Here is an 18,862-nt window from a genome sequence, read left to right as displayed (position 1 = left end):
GGAAGGAAGAGGGGAGAAGGAAGGAAGGAAGGAAGAGGGGAGAAGGAAGGAAGGAAGGAAGAGGGGAGAAGGAAGGAAGGAAGGAAGAGGGGGGAAGGAAGGAAGGAAGGAAGAGGGGAGAAGGAAGGGGGGAGAAGGAAGAGGGGAGAAGGAAGGGGGGAGAAGGAAGAGGGGAGAAGGAAGGGGGGAGAAGGAAGAGGGGAGAAGGAAGGGGGGAGAAGGAAGGGGGGAGAAGGAAGGGGGGAGAAGGAAGGGGGGAGAAGGAAGGAGGGAGAAGGAAGGGGGGAGAAGGAAGGGGGGAGAAGGAAGGGGGGAGAAGGAAGGGGGGAGAAGGAAGGGGGGAGAAGGAAGGAGGGAGAAGGAAGGAGGGAGAAGGAAGGAGGGAGAAGGAAGGAGGGAGAAGGAAGGAGGGAGAAGGAAGGAGGGAGAAGGAAGGAGGGAGAAGGAAGGAGGGAGAAGGAAGGAGGGAGAAGGAAGGAGGGAGAAGGAAGGAGGGAGAAGGAAGGAGGGAGAAGGAAGGAGGGAGAAGGAAGGAGGGAGAAGGAAGGAGGGAGAAGGAAGGAGGGAGAAGGAAGGAGGGAGAAGGAAGGAGGGAGAAGGAAGGAGGGAGAAGGAAGGAGGGAGAAGGAAGGAGGGAGAAGGAAGGAGGGAGAAGGAAGGAGGGAGAAGGAAGGAGGGAGAAGGAAGGAGGGAGAAGGAAGGAGGGAGAAGGAAGGAGGGAGAAGGAAGGAGGGAGAAGGAAGGAGGGAGAAGGAAGGAGGGAGAAGGAAGGAAGGAGAAGGAAGGAAGGAGAAGGAAGGAAGGAGAAGGAAGGAAGGAGAAGGAAGGAAGGAGAAGGAAGGAAGGAGAAGGAAGGAAGGAGAAGGAAGGAAGGAGAAGGAAGGAAGGAGAAGGAAGGAAGGAGAAGAAAGTTGTTTCTTCCCCTGACAATAAAGATGCTTTCTGTATTGCAGATCTCAAAGACATTCTAAAGCCCAGCAGCATGTAGAGATCCATCTGTAAGAACTCTTTGTAGAATTCTAGCCTAAACTTGAATTGATACTACAACTCCCAGGAGTCCCATACTTGGTTTACTTATACAGGGTGCCTGGTTCATTGGCTCAAGGAAATGATGAAATGGACAAATTACTAATAGGAAACAGGTTTAGAATCCTCAAATTTTCTTGACAGACATGTTTATGGGTGAAAGACCCCAGCTTAGCAGCAGTAAAGCCATTTTGCAAGGCTGTACTTAAGATGACTGGTTCAGGGAAAGGTTAGAACACTGAGTACACAGCGGCTGCCAAGGAGGATGTGTATGGTTGAAGGCCTGGCAACAGGATGACTGCGGTTGAGCACCTGAGAATCAAAAAAGCCCGGGAGAGGTCCCACACCCTGGTGGGGGGCCGAGTCAGTTGTTATGTTCCAGGAAGGTGGCTAGGAAACTTGCCCCCAGACTGAACCATTGCCACATTAGAATCCACCAATTATATCCTTGTAACCATGCATCTGCTTCTGTATGCTTGCTTCTGCTCCCCAGAATCCTATAAAAAGCCCATCCTTGGTTCCGTGGGGCGCCTGAATTCCCAAATGCCTGAATTCAAACTAAACAGGCAGGAAAGAGCTACAAGAATGGCATTTACACATTGAGAGTAGCAGAGGCACAGGCTGTAGGGTGAGGGTCCTTCCTGCTCTCCTGGAGGCAAGAAATGGGAAGAATGCCAACATCCTGCTCATCCACCTCTGGAGGGAAGCCATGGCTCTGTATCTCCTGCATGAGTAACCACATTGGTGGTGAGAGTAAAGAATAGACGTTTGTCCTCTGGAGTCCATTGAACGTAGAAGCAGGAGCAATGGTGGATGCACCCATGTTCTCAAAATTTCGTAGAGCATGAAATTACATGTTGTATCTTCTGATACAGGAGAGCCACCACCAATATCAAGCAGATACATGCTGACAACAACTTTTGTGCCCATGGCAACGACACAAGTGGCATCTGTCAGTGCCTGCAAGAAGGTCTCAGGGGCAGTACATCCACTGCCCGCATGGAAGCTGAGGCCAAGGATGTCACTCTTTATCTCCTTTGCCTTTTCCATGAGAAGCCTGCTGGTTTTGAGTGAGATACCAAATTTAACATTGAGGGGACAAAATGCTTTGGAAGTGTCAATGTCCAACTGCAAAACCAACTTTGCCTTTGTCTGTGCTCTGGTGACTTGCATCAATTCAATTTCACTGTCAAAAATCCTAATGTGGACCCCATTACTGGTGGCATACTTGATTTGAGACACTTGTTTACAAGGATTTGCATAGCTAATGTTCTCTGGAGGCACCCAATCCAGTACACCAATTGTATTTCAGTCCTGCTTGCACAGTCAAATCCTGTAGCATTTCCAGCTAGAGCTCTGCTGTCATTCTACCTGTCTGTGAGGGAGTAACAGGGCAAGAGCTTTTAGCCATGTCAGATGCTGCTTTAGAATGTCTTTGAGGTCTGTAATACAGAAAGCATCTTAATTGTCAGGAGAAGAAACTTCTTCTTCTTCTCCTCCTCCTCCTCCTCCTCCTCCTCCTCCTCCTCCTCCTCCTCCTCCTCCTCCTCCTCCTCCTCCTCCTTCTCCTCCTCCTGCTCCAAAAGTCCACATCAATTCAGAAGTCTGAATTGTGTGCTATCCTTATGGTATTGGAATATCTCAAACCTCTTAACGTAATTACTGATTCATTGAATGCAGGGTCATTTTGCCCATAGAGACTGCTGAATTTGTCCCTGATAATAATGAATTAACTTTATTCAAATGCAACAGGCCATCAGGATTAGAAATTATCCATTACCTATTATGCATATTTGGTTTTCTTTTTGTTTGTTTTTTAAAAAGTTTATTGGTGATGACTCAGAAAAGGATGTGGAGTGGGAAGGATGAAGTCCCGGCTATGTGGGCCGGACCTCATCTTCCTGCTGCAACTGGGCCAACAGCTGCTGTCGCTCAGCAGCCTGGCGCAAGCGCATCATGACCAGACCCTCATAGTCCCTAGTGACAACACTGAGCCCTTCGACAGTCCTGGGGGGCTGGGGTCTACCATGCCCTGGGGCTGTCCCCCCCAACCAGGAAACATTCAGAGGGTTGTCAGCTAGGCCCACTTCATTTCTGACTGCCAGCTCCACACCTCTGACTGTTGCAATCTCCACTATGGTGTTGCCTGCCTTCTCTCTGGAAAGTACCAAGTTGAGAACCTCCCCACACTTCTGTAAAAGCCTCAGGAGGACATCTCTGGAGTAGCCCCCTTGGGACTCATCCTCCTTCTTGCATGTCCACTTAAGTTTTACTTTGGGGGTTCCTTTGCCTTCTCTATTTTCTGTTCTTCCTCTCAGCCTCTGTCCTTGGTCCTGGGGATCTGTTCCTGGATCAGCCTTTGCTGCTCTTCCAACTGACTGGAACCCTCTTCTCGAAGTCGAGAAATCTCCTGCCCTAGTGTCGTGGTGTTCCTGCTCTCCTCCTCTTCCTCAGTACCCTGTGCCTGGGCCTCCCACTCCCTGGCCTACAGATCAAGCTTTACTTTCTCCCTGTTCTTGTCAAGTCTCTGGGTCCTCTCTGAGGCCCGCTTCCTGGCTTTCCTCTCCTTGTCATATGCAGCCCTGGCTGCAGCATCTGTCAGTACCTCCAAGTCCTGGGACAGCTGGTGGAAGAGTTTAGCTGCTCTGGGGTTATCTGGATTTTTGTCTGGGTGGCAGGAGAGCGCTTTTTGTCTCTAGGCCTTCTTCACCTCCTTCACCTTCGCCTCCTAGCTTTGGAGGCAGGATTCATTTAAAGCATTAGCATCAATCCCCCAAAACTGAGGACATTGTACTATTTGTCTTAAGGGATGGAAATTTTGTTCTTTGAACCTTTCCTATTAACATGTTTCTCATGAATATTTGAGGATTCTAAACCTGTTTCCTATTAGTATTTGTCAATTTCATCATTTCCTTTAGCCGATGAACCAGGCACCCTGTCTAAGTAAACCAAGTATGGGACTATTGGGAGTTTAGTATCAATTCAAGTTTAGGCAAGAATTGAAAGACCACCGGAGTGGGGAAGACTCCCACTCAAATTTTGAGATGACGCAACCCCCCAAAAAACTCACGAGAAACCAGTCTTGATGTAATAAACAAGAGGTGTATTTGAGGAACCAGAGCTCTGGAGATGACACCTATCTCACACAGGAGACAGAGGAGTTGAACCCAAGCCCAATTAGGGGAAGGTTATTTATAGGGAAAATTACATAGGTAGTTGGCAACAGTCACAGAAAGCAATTTCATTGGTTTGTAACTTGGGCTCAGTTCAACTCTAGCCACCCTGCTTCTGGGGCAAGTTGACCCTAACTCTCGTTTTTCTCAGGACTGTTGAGTCAGGCCTTATCGAGGTCAGATGGTTTGTGATGGCTATAGCCAGGCTACATCCCCAAAACATGTTTTGTTATTTTTTGCTGTGAGGTGCACTTGTCCTCACAGCAGGGTCAGTGGGGGATAGTTTAAAATCTTTATTCTTTCATTCCCCACTTCTGCTTGTGATTAGTTCTAACCTTAGAACTCAGGGCCACCTTCTACACTTTTCCCCCTAAGTTCTTCTGAGGCTTGATATAGTTGGTGCAGCATTAAAATCTGCACTGCACTAACTCTTTCTCTAATAAAGGGTGTTAACTTATTACTTTTGACATTTGGACCCTGTATTTTTAATAAGAGAATAACTAAGGGTCCTAGGAGCATGGAAATTAGCCTCAGCTTGCCAAGCAGAACAGTACAAAATTTCTAAGCCCCCACAAGGCCGGATGGTAGCCTGGTCTCAGCCATCTCAGGGGCAAATGTAAAACCTTAGTCTTCCCAATTGGCACCTTCTGGACTTGCCCATCCAAACTTGCCCCCAGGTGAAATCTCTTTGGGACTTCTAAGGGCATACTCTGAGGATCTGTGTCAGGAATGTCCTAGGTGTCCAGAGCAGCTACCAACTTACAAAAGTCAGGGGGAGAGCAGGCCACCATGAGTATGGTGGGGCCACCTTGGAGATGGACCATATTACCTCCCCAGCCTGGGAGGAAACTTGCCAAGTCAGTTTTTTGGGGGATATGGGGATTATGAGTGCTTACAACAGAGATGGAGCTCAAGAGGATTAGCAGTCTTTTCTAACTTCTATTCATTTCTGAGAACATCTGGTGCTATCTTCAAATTGGAGGCGTGGACCCATGCAGCAATCCCATCTACCTTAAGAGCAGTGGGAGTGGTTAACAGTACTAGATAGGGTCCTTTCCAGTGAGGCTCTAAATTCTCAGCCTGGTGTCGCTGGACCAGGACTGCATCTCCCACTGGGAACTGGTGAGGCATCCTGGACCTCCTGTGTTGTAGGCGTCCTTCACTTGGCTCCAAATTCCACTTGGGACTGTTTCTAAAGCCTTTAAATGAGCAAACAGGGTTTTAAGAAAGACCTCAGGGTAGGGGGCCCCGCCCGATTCAGTGAGATGGAGGGGGAGCTCCCATACATAATCTCATAAGGTGTTAGGCCAAGAGGGTCAGGAGTGTTCCATACTCGGAACAAAGAAAAGGAAGGAGGACAATCCAGTCTCCCCCACCAATCTCTAAGGCCAATTTTGTCAAGGCCCCTTTATAGTTCTATTTATCTTTTTTACCTCCCCTGAACTCTGTAGTCTCTTCAGGGACATGGGTAAGGCTGAATCCAGAAGGGGCATTTTTTGCTCTGAAGAGAGCAAGAGGAAAGGAGTGCCACCCAGTCTGCGCCAGTCTCCGTGGTCAATTTGGTCAGGGTCTCTTTTAGAATTTTATTTATTCTCTCTACCTGTCCTGAACTTTGAGGTCTGTAGATGTAATATAATTTTTCAATCGACCTCTGAATACCTGGCTACACCCTGGCTTACCTTGACAACGAAAGCAGGGCCGTGGTCTGACTAATTACCTTGTGCACTCCAAACAGGGGGAAGATTTCTTCCAGTATTTTCTTGACGACTACCAAGGCCATCTCTTGCTTGGTGGGGAAAGCTTCTACCTTTTCCTAAAAAGGTATCGATAAGCACTAGGAAACATTGTAACCATATTTTCCTGGTTTTATCTCTGTGAAGTCCACTTCTCAGTAGGATTCAGGCCGTTCCCCATGGAGCCTCCTGCCAGAGTCAACTTTCCTGAAAACAGTTACCTTTTGGCTGGGTATACATCAGTGTACTATCTGTTCCAAGAGATACTTGAGACCTGTGACATAATATTTAGTTTTTGAAAATGTCTGGATGAGTTTGCTTACCCCTAAATGAGTCCATTGATGCATTTGTTTTATCATGGCCTCTCCCTGTTTTTTGTAGCAGGATCTTCTTTCCCGTTTACGTGTACCAGAGTCTCTTCCTCGGCCTGGCTGGGACATGGAGGGCCCTTAACAGAGCCAGAAGCTCTTTTTCTTGCCCTCAGATGTCAGCAGGCCCCTCTGCTGATAGACTGTAGCAAAGGCATACCTGCTGTCCACATAGATGTTAAGTCTCTTTCTCAGGTCAAGGGCTTTGGTGAGGGGAGTGAGCTCTACCCTCTGAGTAGAGGTGCCTTTTGGTAGGGCCTGAGCCCATGTGACTCTGTTTCCATCTACCACTGCTGCCCCAGCCCATCTTTTTCCTTCTCTAAGAAGCTGCTCCCATCTATGAACCAGATGGCATCTACCCCCTCTGGTGGCTGGTCAGTCAGATCTTTATGCCACCGCTGTGCTTTAGTGAGCACCTGCTGACATTCATGAAGCGGGTGTCTAGGTTGAGGTCTGAGAGCAGGGTTGTAGGGTTCAGACTCGTAGGAGCAGTCTGGGATCAGAAGGAACAAGTGGGATACACGGCCCACGCTAAGGTCCACTGTTCTTCGAGTAGTCCATGAGTATTATTTGTTCCCCGTAGTCCCCTGTACTCAAGGTCTTTTGCTGGACACAAGCCCATTTGGGCATAGGAGCACAGAATGTTGGGCCCCCGTATTCATTCACAAAACAACTGGGCGGGCTTCCCTTCTGTCCTTGTGCATAGCCAGCACTCTAGGACCAAGAGGCTTGCCTTCCGGGCTGCTGGAAAGGCCCCTCTGGTTTTTCCTGGGGCAGTCCCTGACCCAGTGTCCTTTTTCTTTGCATTGGCACACTGACTTTTAGCCAGGAATTCTCTTCTGTTGCCAGGTACTGTCTTCCTAGGTTCCCTAACTACTGTGGCCAGTATATGTTCCTCTCTTGTCTTTTATCTCTCTTTAGCTCTCTAACTTCCTCTTCTTTTTGTCTCTTTTTTCCCTAGCTTCCTGCTCTTTTTACCTTTCTTCCTCTTTCTCTTCCTCAGTCTCTCTGCTGACCACTTATGTGCACATACCCTGAACCACACTTTAACTTTCCTTTCTCTGCACTTACACTAACTCTCAGCAACTTAGCTTAACTCTTCAAATTTCTGTAACTTTTTCTTTATATCTTTTTCTCAGCTTAGCCAGATTGGTGGGGCGCTTTCCAGCCCCTCGGGGACCCACCCTTGGAGCCTGGCGGTAGACCTGGAGCACTCCCTACCTTCAGGGGTATTGAAGTCAGTCAGGAGTGAGGGTCTTCCATCCATGTCTGGAACATTTATTTTCTGGCCTCTAGTAGGATTCTGTCTTTCCTCGGTAGTAAAGAAGATCTATAACAGTTACTAATAAGCATCTCATGTGGGATGGTGAGAAAACAAGAGGAGAATCTAGAGAATAGAGGTTCACTGAAGAGGACAAATAGCATTTAGTCACACAGCTAAACCAGGAGGCCTTTTGGGGACAAACAGGCCGTTGTAAAAATAAGCACAAGCTTCGTGTCTGTGAAGCAGAAAGGCGAGCAGAGAGGCAACTGATATGTTACCGACTATCTCTCTGGACTTAGAGTTTTCCTCAAGGAGTCTCTCTTCAGTGTCAGCTTCATGGCTTTACCTCTCAAGAGAACCAGCCTCCAAATGACACTAGGCTTCTAGTAAGAACTAATAACAAAAGGATGGAGAGATGGTTAGGACCTGGGTGTTAGATGCCAAGTGGCTGACATAAGAATTGTAACCGGTTCACCTGGGACTTTCAGGACCTCAGTAGCAGCCCTTTACCAAACTGTTGCACTGGGTTAAAGGCCCATGGAAAAGAAAAGATTAATCCTGACCTTGACCACAGCCAAAGCCTGAATTCTAAATTTTGACGGGCAAAACAAAGTTCTTCACAGTTAGTTGTAGATTCTTTCTGAAACTATTTTAGGGGCTTCCCTGCCACCCAACCTGGGGCATTTTGACCACAGGGGCAGGAACTTGCTGATGAGGGGTTAGGAACAAAGACACTGTCCATGTAGACAGACCATTCTCTTAGAATAGGGCCAGTGGATAAGGGAAGGCAGGCAGGCTCTCTCAAAGAAAGTTCTCTTAATGCACTCTTTTTGTTGTCAAAGCATCAGCCCTGGCCAACTGACCCTTAACCTTGAAACTCTTCCCCCCCCCTCGGGCCCGCTGACTCAGGCCCCTGCCCATACACAGCCTGAAGCTTGCTTGCCCATGCACCTGCCACCCTCAGCCCCACACTTCCCTACACTGCGCTGTCCCTTCCTTAGAAGCTGTGAATGTTTAAGCAACAGGGAGAATTTTTCTTCAGGACCTAAGGTAAAACTTTCAGGTTCTGATAATTCCTGCTTTAGACAGGGTCACTCGATAACCTGGAGTCCTTCATACACAACTGTTAACAGCAGCTAGACTGGACAAGGGGAGCAAAGGGAGGGGCATCTCCCCTTGGGAAGGAGGCTCAAGAGAGAAAGATAAAACTCCCTGGCAGAAAACCATTTTTCTCAAGCAAATTATTTTTAACTTCTAAGTTAAGCACCAAGAGGACCAAGTGAAACTCTTTGATGAACAAAGTAAATAGTTCTGTGATTAAGTTTCCAGTTATAAAGATCAGAGGAGGAGAAAGTCCAATACGGAAGGGGCTGCATCCCATTGCCTGGACCAGGGGGAGGTCTGGAAGCCCACAAGGGAAAAACAAGAATTGGGCCAGTAGAGGAGTCAGGGGTGAGTGCTCGCCAACTTCCTGTCCCCTGGGCTGGACCTCCAGAGGGGAAGAGGATTCAGGAGGTTGGACACCATAAGTGCCCAATGGTATGGCTACTGTGGATTCATGCTCTGTGGGGCTCTGAGCCCTGCAGCTTCAGGTACCTGTAGCCGGACACCCACTCCCTGATTCTTCTTCCTGTGGAGCAGAGGTCAGAAGGCTGCTGGGGAGGAAATGGGGCATTAATACGGGGGACGGAGCTGGTCATTCAGGAGGCTCCTCAACCTCAGGATAGACCTTAGGAGGAGCAGAGGGTACTGAGGATTTTGAACCAGGTTTTGCCAGACCTAAATGTAAGGTTGCTGGTCCGGGTGTGCTCCCAGTTTTTCCTGAAAAACAATAGCTTTAACATAAAGAATCATAGTCATGTCAAAAGAGCCCTCAGGGGGCCAGCCCACACTGAAACTTGGCCACTCAGAGGTGCACAAAGTCTGCCACTTTCCCTTCTTAAGTTCAACTGACATATTATGTGCTCTGTCCCTAACTTGTCCAATGATCTAACATCAGGCTTACGGGAGTCATTACTGTCTGTCCTATCATCACAAAAAAACACTAAACAGACAAACAACAGACAACACAATGAAACCACAATATCCAGACAACAACTGCTGTGCCTAGTCCACAGGCATCAGCCAAAAGCAGTTTCAGACGAAGAGGTCTTTGAAGTTTCTCTTCCAAGAGGAACACACTATCCTCTTCTACCCAATAGGAGACCACCAGGCGTCCCTGGCTCTCCTGTTGCCCTGAAGCATCCCTCAGGGTGCAGCTTGTGGTCCTCCCGACATGTCTGTCGACCACAGCTTCTGAGCTTTACAGCTCCGGAAAGTGGCTGCAAAACCAGAGCCCTTTTCAGGTACTAACCAGAACCAGAACAGAGACAGACACAGACAGCAGCTGCACATTCAGACACAATTGGGGACCCCCTTACCTCCAAGAAGGTCTTTGGAGTTGTGGGTGGTTGCGAGATCCCGGACTTTTGGCCTGATTCTGTGTGAAGATACACACAGACAGGGCACACACCTACACCTGCTCTCAGTTACTCTCCAAGAATGAGTATTTTTTTTTATTAACTTGAGTATTTCTTATATACATTTCGAGTGTTATTACCTTTCCCGGTTTCCGGGGAAACATCCACCTCCCCCCTCCCCTTCCTTATGGGTGTTCCCCTACCATCCCTCCCCCTATTGCCGCCCTCCCCCCCCCACAGTCTAGTTCACTGGGGGTTCAGTCTTAGCAGGACCCAGGGCTTCCCCTTCCACTGGTGCTCTTACTAGGATATTCCTTGCTACCTATGAGGTCAGAGTCCAGGGTCAGTCCATGTATAGTCTTTAGGTAGTCGCTTAGTCCCTGGAAGCTCTGGTTGCTTGGCATTGTTGTACATATGGGGTCTCGAGCCCCTTCAAGCTCTTCCAGTTCTTTCTCTGATTCCTTCAACAGGGGTCCTATTCTCAGTTCAGTGGTTTGCTGCTGGCATTCGCCTCTGTATTTGCTGTATTCTGGCTGTGTCTCTCAGGAGCGATCTACATCTGGCTCCTGTCAGTCTGCACTTCTTTGCTTCATCCATCTTGTCTAATTGGGTGGCTGTATATGTATGGGCCACATGTGGGGCAGGCTCTGAATGGGTGTTCCTTCAGTCTCTGTTTTAATCTTTGCCTCTCCCTTCCCTGCCAAGGGTATTCTTTTTCCTCATTTAAAGAAGGAGTGAAGCATTCACATTTTGATCATCCGTCTTGAGTTTCGTTTGTTCTAGGGATCTAGGGTAATTCAAGCATTTGGGCTAATAGCCACTTATCAATGAGTGCATACCATGTATGTCTTTCTGTGATTGGGTTAGCTCACTCAGGATGATATTTTCCAGTTCCAACCATTTGCCTACGAATTTCATAAACTCGTTGTTTTTGATAGCTGAGTATTATTCCATTGTGTAGATGTACCACATTTTCTGTATCCATTCCTCTGTTGAAGGGCATCTGGGTTCTTTCCAGTTTCTGGCTATTATAAATAAGGCTGCGATGAACATAGTGGAGCATGTGTCTCTTTTATATGTTGAGGCATCTTTTGGGTATATGCCCAAGAGAGGTATAGCTGGATCCTCAGGCAGTTCAATGTCCAATTTTCTGAGGAACCTCCAGACTGATTTCCAGAATGGTTTTACCAGTCTGCAATCCCACCAACAATGGAGGAGTGTTCCTCTTTCTCCACATCCTCGCCAGCATCTGCTGTCACCTGAGTTTTTGATCTTAGCCATTCTCACTGGTGTGAGGTGAAATCTCAGGGTTGTTTTGATTTGTATTTCCCTTATGACTAAAGATGTTGAACATTTCTTTAGGTGTTTCTCAGCCATTCAGCATTCCTCAGCTGTGAATTCTTTCTTTAGCTCTGAACCCCATTTTTTAATAGGGTTATTTGTTTCCCTGCGGTCTAACTTCTTGAGTTCTTTGTATATTTTGGATATAAGGCCTCTATCTGTTGTAGGATTGGTAAAGATCTTTTCCCAATCTGGTGGTTGGCGTTTTGTCCTAACCACAGTGTCCTTTGCCTTACAGAAGCTTTGCAGTTTTATGAGATCCCATTTGTCGAGTCTTGATCTTAGAGCGTAAGCCATTGGTGTTTTGTTCAGGAAATTTTTTCCAGTGCCCATGTGTTCCACATGCTTCCCTAGTCTTTCGTCTATTAGTTTGAGTGTGTCTGGTTTGATGTGGAGGTCCTTGATCCACTTGGACTTAAGCTTTGTACAGGGTGATAAGCATGGATCGATCTGCATTCTTCTACATTTTGACCCAGGAATGAGTATTGTAAACTAATTATTGCCTTGGTTTTACTGCCCTTATGTTTATATTTTACTTTTTGAATCATGTCAAGCCAATTCATTTGCTTTGGATTTCAATATTTGAGAACTTTTCAGAAGTGATTGACCAGGAACAGACATGGCTCTCCAGCCCAGAGTATTCGCATGCTCTTTATTTTAAACAGTCATCAGGATCATTTTTCTAATGTTCTGTAATAAATGTGCATCATATAAAAAAGTTGATACCTCTGGAATTGGTAGTCCTCCCTAACATATAATTATGGTAATGATACAAAACAATGGATTCTTTAAAATGCTTCAAAATCTGGCATTTCTATCAGTTGCCAGGTCAGCTCACTGTCAGGAATAGCATCAGTAGCAGGCATGTGCTGCAGAGACGCTAGGAAGGGTGCATGCGTTTCTGCAGGCCTGAGACAATCTTGTGGGAGTGCACTCACTCACACATCACCCTTTGTTCCTGTGCTGCCTCCTGCTCTTCCCAGCCCCTTGTCTCCCTGAGGCATCGGGCACCTGGTAGTGAAAGCATGGGGAGCAGGGCAGGGCAGCTCCTTCCCTTCCAGTCTGTTTCTTTCCACTTTTCATCATGGGGTACATTCCCAGTCTCATTCACCAAGCCTGAACCTTGTTCTTTGGGTGCCACCTGTAGGCATAAATGTTTTGAAACCTACACTTAAGCGCTCCTCTAGCCCACCACAGAGCAGGGGTAGTGGAAGAGAAAAGTTATTAGGATGTGGGGAAGTGGACCTGCTCAGCAGTAGTTCTCTGGATCGAGTTCCATCTCCTTGGGCAGCTGGTCAGTCCCAGAGCAAACACCAAACAGGACTCAGCCGCTGCAGACCAGACCTCTAGGCAGGTAGAAAACAGGCTCGAACCAGTAGGCACAGTACACTACTGTCAGCAAGTAGACACCAGGCAGCTGTACTTCAATCCTAAAGAAACCACCAGGCTGGCCACCGGCCTGAGGTTAGGCCACAGAGGTGACAAACTGCTGCGGGAACCTCACGAGCAGTTCTAGGGAGAGCTTCTCTCCATGGCAGCTTTATCACAGGTTGAGCTCAACCATGCTATGTAATGTGGAGAAATACATGCAGTATTTTTACTGAGGATTGGAGAGTTGGAGCAAACCAATGCTCAGGGCTCATCTCCCAGTCTGAGGGGTCAGATTTATACTCCTTCATCAAGTGTCCTCTCACTGTCTTCTACAGCCAAACATTCTTTCACCAGTGTCTGCATCAGGACAACTTTGACATGTTTGCTTTAGCAAGACATCCCTCACAGGTGTGCCACAGAAATCATTTGGAAAATTAACTTCCCAAATAACTAGACGTTTCCATTTCATATCCCCCTTTCCCTTGAAGAATTGTCCTTTTCCAATCATTAGCAATCTAAAAAATGAAAATTATTGTAAAAGCATCACATTTTCAATAAATGTCATAGGTAGGCTTTAGTCAAACAATTCAAAACATTTCTATATGCAATATTCAAAACAATATAAATTTGAGTTTATGTTAGAATTATTGTATATTGAAAGAAATTTAAATCAATATTCAGTGATTAAACACAAATGTTACATTCCTCTCAGTAGAAAATTACTGAACAAAAATTCCTGAAATTTCTAGCATACGGTAATTCCAAAAAAAGAATTTAGATGTCTGTCAATCTCTGATCATAATCAGTAACAGCCTTCCAGCCTAGATAACAATTATACCACATCTAATGACCCAACCTGTCCACCCCACCTTGAGGGACTAGGGCAACAAACCTCATAAAACTGCTGCCTGTTGAATTGGGGTGAACAATTCCTGCATGGGTCCCAAAGGGGGCAAGGGTTAGTTTGAGAAAAGGTAGCTGTAGCATTTGTTGCCCAATCTGTTCTTCTGGTTTCTGTCCTAGCCCTTTTGAGGTTTATTTGTATGCACAGTTAGGAGAAATCAGTAACTGAGACAGTCTGTGAATCACCTGGGCTTTTTACTTTGTGAAGATCCTGTCTCAGGTGAAAACAGGTTTTCCCTACTCAGAGAAAATGTTTATAAGGCTCTGTTGGTAGCCATGTTTTTCCTTCTCTGTAGATACATAAGCATAGCCACATACCCTTAATATTATTGCAGGTTTCCATACTAATGTTGTTTCATTTTCGCCAACATTAACACCGCTGAGGGTCAGAACCTGCAGACATCACCAAGAGCCACCCTAGCCAGAAGCTTGGTGCCACCTTGAATCAGCTTCTGCAAATGGCCAGATGATCCTCAGGGTTTGGTGTTGTCCTCACCACTGGTCTGACCAGCTGAGGCCCAGTGTTTTTTCTGTAGGCATATCAAGGACCATGAGCATGTTTACTAAGGAAAAGCTCGATTGTTATATCCTCAGTGAAGGCTTTATTGCCAAGGACATTCTACACCAATTGAGAGGAGGAGGAGGAGGAGGAGGAGGAGGAGGAGGAGGAGGAGGAGCAGCAGCAGCAGCAGCAGGAGGAGCAGGAGGAAAAGAAGAAGAATTAGAAGAGTTAGAAGAATTAGAAGAGTTAGAAGAAGAAGAAGACTTAGAAGAAGAAGAAGAAGAAGAAGAAGAAGAAGAAGAAGAAGAAGAAGAAGAAGAAGAAGAAGAAGAAGAAGAAGAAGAGAAGAAGTAGAAGAAGAAGACATAGAAGAAGACGTAGAAGAAGACAAGGAGGAAGATGATGAAGAAGAAGGAGACGATGTAGAAAAAGAAGAAGAGGAGGAGGAAGAAGAGGAGCAAGAGGGGGAGGAGGAGGAGGAAGAAGAAGAAGAAGAGGAAGAAGAAGTTTCTTCCCCTGACAATAAAGATGCTTTCTATATTGCAGACCTCAAAGACATTCTAAAGCAGCATCTGACATGACTAAAAGCTCTTACCCTGTTACTCCCTCACAGACAGGTAGAATGACAGCTGAACTCTAGCTGGAAATTCTACAGGATTTGACTGTGCAAGCAAGACTGAAATACAATTGGTGTACAGGATTGGGGTGGCTCCAGAGCATTACCTATGCAAATCCTTGTAAACAAGTGTCTCAAATCAAGTATGCCACCAGTAATGGAGTCCACATTAGGACTTGTGACAGTGAAATTGAATTGATGCAAGTCACCAGAGTACAGACAAAGGCAAAGTTGGTTTTGCAGTTGGACATTGACACTTCCAAAGCATTTTGTCCCCTCAATGTTAAATTTGGTATCTCATTCAAAACCAGCAGGCTTCTCATGGAAAAGGCAAAGGAGATAAAGAGTGACATCCTTGGCCTCAGCTTCCATGCGGGCAGTGGATGCACTGCCCCTGAGACCTTCTTGCAGGCACTGACAGATGCCACTTGTGTCGTTGCCATGGGCACAAAAGTTGTTGTCAGCATGTATCTGCTTGATATTGGTGGTGGCTCTCCTGTATCAGAAGATACAACATGTAATTTTAAGCACTACGAAATTTTGAGAACATGGGTGCATCCACCATTGCTCCTGCTTCTACTTTCAATGGACTCCAGAGGACAAACATCTATTCTTTATTCTCACCGCCAATGTGGTTACTCATGCAGGAGATACAGAGCCATGGCTTCCCTCCAGAGGTGGATGAGCAGGATGTTGGCTCTTTTCCCATTTCTTGCCTCCAGGAGAGCAGGAAGGACCCTCACCCTACAGCCTGTGCCTCTGCTACTCTCAATGTGTAGATGCCATCCTTGTAGCTCTTTCCTGCCTGTTTAGTTTGAATTCAGGCATTTGGGGGATCATTTAACTGATTTACTGCTGGTTTGGAATCTCTTTGTGTTGGCGCCTGCACTGAAAGTGTGTGAATATCGGGCGTCTGTCTGCGGGATTGAAAGAAATCAAGTACACAGGTCATCCGTTTTCAGCCAGTGCCTCCAAGGCTTTACTGAGATCTCCTTATATACCCAAGGCAAAAGCCTTGGAAAAAAAACAAGGCAGGTGAAAACCCCAAACCAGGAAAACAGGAAAAGTCTATGTGGTGAAAGTTCCGGCCCAATCAGGGGCATAAACAACTTCTTAACAACAACAAGCAGGAAGGCTCAGTGGGGAGGAAGGGTGCCATGGAGAATCCCAGCCCCAAATCCGGGGCTAACAGCAGCTCCCAGAGCAGCTCCCAAGGGTGTAAACAATTTCTTGCTATGGCAGGCTAAAAGGCTCAGCGAGGGGGGAGGGAAACACCAAGGTAGGGCCCAACATCTTTGTAAGAGTAGAGTTGGCACCAATGCAGTATGGAAAGCTAGGAAATGGGGTCACACTTAAATGTTTAAAGTTTCCATAGGAACACAGTGTTTTATATGGACTTTTATTTACTTTTCAGACATGATACGAATGAGTGCCCCCCAGCTGCTGAGCAAGCATTTGTAGCTTGTACATTGGCAGAATGCACCAAAAGCTTATGTTGTGACCTGTTGTTGTAAAAATATAAAAAATTAAAAAAAAAAGTATAAGGTTGTCTTTTATCCTTCTAGATCCGGCACTGTGGTGCCCCAAGAAATCTGCTAGATATCCTGGGAGAAACACATCCCAACTCTGTGGTGGCCCAGACCAGCCGCCCCACATTCTATTACACTTAAATCTACACCTGAAAGACCACACAACACAATAACCTTTGACCCAATTGGTATGTTATCATTGTCCATCGAAACATACAAAGCCCAGTACCATCCATCCCATAAGAACATTAATAACAACCTGTAAACACACAGAGCAGAATCTTGAAGTCACCTGCCATGGCTTCTCTCCCTCTCTCTCCTTGCTCCTCTCTCTCCTTTCCATCCCGGTCTCCACCTCTTCCTTCAAACGTTTCTCCCGCCTCTCCTTCCATTTCACCCAATGACAGGCCTCCTTCTATCCTGTCCCTGACTCTCACCTGTATTTTACAAATTCAATGGAGATAAGGTTCTGGTGAAGTCACCTGAATCCTGAGTTCTTGACTGTCCTTGAAGAAGTGGAATTAGCATCAAAATAAAGATAACTCCAGGGCAAACCACAACAGAGATAATTTTGAAAATAAAGAATCTTGGAAAAAAACTGAGAGTTAACAATGCATTATTTATTCTGTCCTTGGGTTTTTTTTTTTATGTGTTTGTTTGTCCATTTTTACTTTCTTTTTTTATTTAATGGGCATCTCTTTTAATGCCACAATTGACTCTTTCTAGAATAACTTGTCCCATGGGATTATATGGTATATTGTAACAGGTTTTATATTCTTATATGCTAGGAATTGTTGCACCTTATTGGATAAGATCTTGTAGTGGCTATTCCTGATTGTTAACTTGATTATATCTGGAATGAACTAAAATCCAGAACTGGAAGGCTCACCTTTGATCCTGACCTTGAGGCTGGGAGATACAAGTTTCTGGCCTGGATCTTGGTATGGAGATCTGCAGGCAAAGTGGCTATGAATCCCAGGAACTTAAGGCAAAGAGATCTCTGAATCAAAGGTCAACTGGGACAAAGCAAGTCCCAGAGCCATGGGAGGTGGTACACACCTTTAATCTGGGACAGACCTTTAATCCGGTACACACCTTTAATCTGGGACACACCTCCTGCTGGAGACCTACATAAGGATACTGGAAGGAGCAAAGAGTCTGTCTCTTGTTGCCTGCCTGCCTCCTGGGAGGAAGCCATTGCTAGATCCTTGGACTTCCATTCACAGCTGCTGCTGCTGATCATTGTTGGTGAGTTGGACTACAGACTGTAAGTCATCAAACAATTCTCTTACTGTGTAGAGACTACCAATAAGGTCTGTGACTCTAGAGAAACCTCATTAAGTCAATATGTGAGAGCATCTTCACTTTTAATTTGTGCAGGCATCTCCATAAATGCAAAACATTGAGATCTGCAGGGGCTAGGAACTAGGATAGAGGAAGGGGGCGAGATCACCATGGCAGGGAAGAAGAGCAGACACATACAGGCCTGCCTCAGTCTACTTGCCTAGTCATTGGTTGTTGGCTCTTTGTTGATCAATCAAAAACCATCTGGGGATGAAGATCTTTAGCATTTGGACACTCTGATTCCCATTTTTGGAGGCAGGATTCATTTAAAGCATTAGCATCAATCCCCCAAAACTTAGGACATTATATTATTTGTCTTGTTAAGGGATGGAAGTTTTGTTCTTTAAACCTTTTCCATAAACATGTCTCTCAAGAAAATTAGAGGATTCTAAACCTGTTTCCTATTAGTAATTTGTCCATTTCATCATTTCCTTGAGCCAATGAACCAAGCACCCTGTATAAGTAAACCAAGTATGGGACTCCTGGGAGTTGTAGTATCAATTCAAGTTTAGGCTAGAATTCTCCAAAGAGTTCTTACAGATGGATCTCTACACGCTGCTGGGCTTTAGAATGTCTTTGAGATCTGCAATACAGAAAGCATCTTTATTGTCAGAGGAAGAAACAACTTTCTTCTTCTTCTTCTTCTTCTTCTTCTTCTTCTTCTTCTTCTTCTTCTTCTTCTTCTTCCTCCTCCTCCTCCTCCTCCTCCTCCTCCTCCTCCTCCTCCTCCTCTTCTTCCTCCTCCTCCTCCTCCTCCTGCTCCTTGTCCTCCTCCTGCTCCTTCTCCGCCTCCATCTCCTCCTTCTTTCTTCTTGGTGTAGAATATCCTTGGCAGTAAAGCCTTCATTGAGGATATAGCAATCAAGCTTTTCCCTAGTAAAGCTGCTCACGGTTCTTGATATGCCTACAGAGAAAAAGCACTGGGCCACAGCTGGTCAGACCAGTGGTGAGGACATCACCAAACTCTGAGGATCATCTGGCCATTTGCAGAAGCTGATTCAAGGTGGCACCAAGCTTCTGGCTAGGGTGGCTGTTGGTGATGTCTGCAGGTTCTGACCCTCAGTGTTCTTAATGTTGGTGAAAATGAAACGACTTTAGTATGGAAACCTGCAATAATATTAAGGGGATGTGGCTATGCTTATGTATCTACAGAGAAGGAAAAACAAGGCTACCAACAGAACCTTATAAACATTTTCTCTGAGTACGGAAAGCCTGCAGACATCACCCACAGCC

General features: G+C 46.0%; 3 pseudogenes; 1 reads left to right on the top strand and 2 right to left on the bottom strand.

Moving 5' to 3' along the window:
- Nucleotides 1-1,618: 1,618 nt before the first annotated feature.
- LOC134479143 (ornithine decarboxylase-like) lies at nucleotides 1,619-18,851 on the bottom strand (annotated as a pseudogene).
- Nucleotides 2,904-5,979, bottom strand: LOC134479500 (dnaJ homolog subfamily C member 17-like; annotated as a pseudogene).
- Nucleotides 14,189-15,569, top strand: Odc1-ps1 (ornithine decarboxylase 1, pseudogene 1; annotated as a pseudogene).
- Nucleotides 18,852-18,862: the final 11 nt, after the last annotated feature.

Source organism: Rattus norvegicus, chromosome 6 (assembly GCF_036323735.1).
Source record: "Rattus norvegicus strain BN/NHsdMcwi chromosome 6, GRCr8, whole genome shotgun sequence".
Classification (NCBI taxonomy): Eukaryota; Metazoa; Chordata; class Mammalia; order Rodentia; family Muridae; genus Rattus; species Rattus norvegicus.
Note: the sequence above shows the minus strand (reverse complement) of the source record. Positions and strands in the feature narration are given on the sequence as shown.